This window comes from Polyodon spathula, chromosome 42, assembly GCF_017654505.1.
Source record: "Polyodon spathula isolate WHYD16114869_AA chromosome 42, ASM1765450v1, whole genome shotgun sequence".
Taxonomy (NCBI): Eukaryota; Metazoa; Chordata; class Actinopteri; order Acipenseriformes; family Polyodontidae; genus Polyodon; species Polyodon spathula.
This window is the reverse complement of record NC_054575.1, coordinates 689,546-693,639: the sequence shown is the minus strand read 5'-3', so window position 1 is coordinate 693,639 and position 4,094 is coordinate 689,546.

The following is a 4,094-nucleotide window of genomic DNA, read 5'->3' as shown; positions in this document are numbered from 1 at the left end:
AGGGGAGTTACTAATTTGTGAAGCACACTCTGCTGTCGGATGTCTTACAGATTCTTGCGCATTTGTGGAATTTCCAAATGCAAGGACTTTGAAACGCGCATCAAGAAGAGCACAAACACAAAGCATTCTTATTGTTTCCACATTAGCACACCTCCTCTGTATGCTTGCTGTAGCTCTGCTGTCAAAACTTCTGCTGTAGGGTAGGTGACAAGCACACGTTTCTGTGATAACACACATTGGAGCATTGTGCTCAGTGGAATTATTTTGGATACTGAAACACTTTTTTTCTGAAGACAGCTCTGAAGTTGCTGTGTGATTGTAAAAACCCAAAGGCACTGATTAATAATGCCTCATTCAGCTGAGCTCAGGGGAACAAGGTCTGACTAAAGAGTCAAGAGCCATAGCAATGCATTCTGTTTGATCCACAAGCCTTTGAAACATAAGTGCTGTTGCATCTAGTATTGACCTCCTGCACTCGCTTTGCTGTGGTTTGTTAAGTTGCATTAGCACTTTTGTTATCTTTTCTTTGGCATTTGTACTTGATATGAAGAATCCAATTATTTTCCTTGCCTTCAGTCGGATAAGCTCCAGGTCTGATGTATTCTGCAAGGCATTCTTCACAATCAAGTTTGAAGTGTGTGCAAAACAAGGTAAATTGCAGATGTTCATTTGCCAAACTGCTGCTACCATGTTTGCTGCATTATCAGTGATAAAGGCACCTTTTCACAGATGTTCCAAGTGTCCATTACATTCTGTGGTGACTCTATTATGTGGTTGGATGTATGCATTGTTTTAAAATAGGAGATGTGAAGTAAAAAAACTGGTGAGTTGGACCTGGTCGGTAATTAGGTGACACGTCACTGCAACATTTGCTTCAGTGCTGATGGATGTCCGTCGTCAGACAAACATGGTCAGCTCTCTCACCCCTTGTTCTCTGTTTATGGATTACGTACTGACAAGTAACCATGTTCTTCAGAGTGTGTTTTGGGCATCCATGAGTCTTACAAAGCTTCTAAAGCTTAATTCGCATTCTCATTCTAATTTCATAGTAAAGTAACTGCGATACTCCATCCTTGTCCCTCTGTGGTGGAATGACCTGGTCACAGATATCAGAACTGCACAGTCCCTGATCACCTTCGTACGCCTCCTCAAGACTCACCTGTTCCATCAGCACCTGCTCTCAACCACACTGGACTATATTGACCCCACCCACTGCTGTGTCTCTCCCTGCTTTGCACAATGGAATGGACTTCCTGCAGCGCACCCTGTGATTCAGCGCTTGCCTTGGTGAACAAGAGCCACTGCACTTATACTGTCCTGCACTTGAACTCTGCTGCCTCCTGCATCCCTCTGCAGGCACAGCTTGTATTGCTCTTCATGTAAACCTCTTAACTGCTCTCATGCTTATTTATACTTTGCATTCCTATTTGTTTTTGTTGTGATGTATCTTAACCATAAGAGACATTGCTCTTAACTATAACTGTATGCTCCGAATTATAACTTGATTTGATTTATTGTTTTCCTATGCGCTGTAAGTTTTGATTATTTTGTTACTTATCTGTATTGTATGACCTGTAAGTCTAGAAAATGAAGAAATGAAGGTGCAACACTAATAATTATTTCTCAGAGTAAAAACAGCAACGTTTCGGACCAAAGACCATCATCAGACTTCACATAGATGAGAAGTCTTTAGTGGTGTGTGACAGCAACAGAATGATTCTTGGTGATAAATCTCCCTCCCGACCTGTGAGGGCACTGGTAAAGGGAACAGAGTGCCCTGGACTGGATAGCCAAACAATTCATTCCCAGGGTTAGGTGGAAGTTGGCCATCTAGAAAGGGGGCGGAACTAGAGTACACCAAGTCATCGACCTGGAAGGTAAGCGACGTGGCAGCCGCGGATAGGAGGAGCGGTTGCAATCGTTAACCAAGGGGGCGTGATTGATAGTACAAAAAGGAGACATAGCAAGGTGATCTGTTCCTTTGTTATGATTATGGGCGAAGCAGAAAGGAGTGTGATTCCAATAGACCACTGAATCACCTGAAGCCTCAATAAACAATTGAAGCACTTGTTTGTTTCATATGAAGCACTGAAACATGCCGGTAATTGATTTGTGCGAAGCCTCAATGGAACACAAAACAATTTGAAAGGCCTGAAGCCTTTGTTTTCTCTGAAGCCATCATCATGATTTCATAAGGCACTGCATAATTTAAAACTGCTGATTATATGTATACGTGTAGTGTCCCAATATTGGGGTCAGTTTTTCAAAGTTTTTTTTTTTTTTTAATTATATTTTAATTTTAAATTCACAAAATACAAATCATTGTTACAACAATGAAGTAGGTTGCTTGGATTTATTCACATTACAAATAATCATGATTATGAAGGTTTTTGAAGTTTACAGCCTTAAAAAACAAACATACCATGATTTATGACGTAATTAAAAAACATTGCAGGGAAATAATACACATGTTTATTTCTCATATTTTATTACAGAAACGATGACAAATCACTGTGTTATTTAAAATAATTAAATAGAACAAACAATAAAAAAAAGAACAAGATAATAATTTGAGAAAATAGAGGGGGATCGACCTGGGTCGCCGCACATTCCTTCCGCATTGCTGTAAGCCTCACTCATAAGTGTCGAGTGCACACTGCACAACAATGACGTAAGATATTATTGAGTATTTTTGGGATATGCCTGACCAAAGTAGGTATTTGCTGAGCATTTTATGTCAGACCTGCCGATAGGTCCCTGTCACAAAGACATCTGGAGTGGGTGGAGTCAGACCAGAGCCAGGAAATAAGCAGCAGAGAGGTGTGGCTTGGTGGAGCTGAGCGAAAGTTTTCGCTCAGCATTTAATAAACAGAACAGAAAATAAAAAGGTTGTACAAACAAACACAAACACAGAACACGGCACATTTGCCAAAATAAACAGACAAACAAAACGGACTAAACAAAACAAACAATGGACAAACAAACACGGTGAGCTTCTATTTAACGATTACTTTTGTTATTATTTCTACCTCTGTCTCCTATCTCGTTCTCCACTCACCGAACACCCAACCCCGAGTGAGTGAAAACATGCTGCTTTTATGCAGCTGTACCAAGACTCGATTGCTAATCAATCATTCAATTGGAGTCTCGGTGCAACTGCATGTGAATTAATAAAGTGCTCACATATTATTACTTTTTACTTGCACGTGAAGTGCTGTGCAATCCTCATGCCTAAATACAAATATACATTTTAAACACTCGTGTTACACAGACTCGTTTATATCCCGCGTACCAATGACTATACACCAACATTTTAAACACACCACACGCAACACATAACAGATAATATACACAGGGGCGGGCACTTTGTCACAGTCCCTCAGTGGAGTCAGTACGTTAACATGGCAAGGACAAAATTGTTAGTATTTTAAAACAATGTAAAATAAAAACAGATCCTTTCAGCTTGACTGAAACACCACAGTGTGAGCACTGTTGAAAAGAGTATTTATTGGGTTTCTGCCAGGTGTAAACATTTAAAAAATTGAGACAATGTGAGTGCCATTGAATAAATACTTAAAAAATGTATATTGGTACACGATACATTTATAAATGCAAAATAAGCCATGAAAAATAACTGATCAATTATAACCAATTCACCATAAACAAAGAAGCTGAACATGCTGAAAGCGTTGCATCCTCTGCATGTGTCACTCAGTCATGTACTGTAATATAACACTTAAGTTAAACCTTAAATGACAAGCATTAAGAAATATTACACCATGCAGTAACTGCTGTAGGGAGGGAGTTTTGTTTCAAGATATCTTAAAAAAGGGAAGATGTTATAAAAAATGTACATCTGTAATTTTGATATTGTGGACATTGCCATTAAAAAGATACAGCAGGGGGCGGAGTTGAGACAGCGCAGAGTTATTTTTTCCTCTGTCACTGTCAGGGCAGTCTAGGGTTGCCACCCATTCTGGTTTTGCCTGGATTGTTCTCTTTTTTGAGGCAGGTGTCCTGGGAAATCTGTAAGACTATGTCATCAAAGTATGTGATTTATTTATTTATTTATGTATTCCGTACGCAATGACACT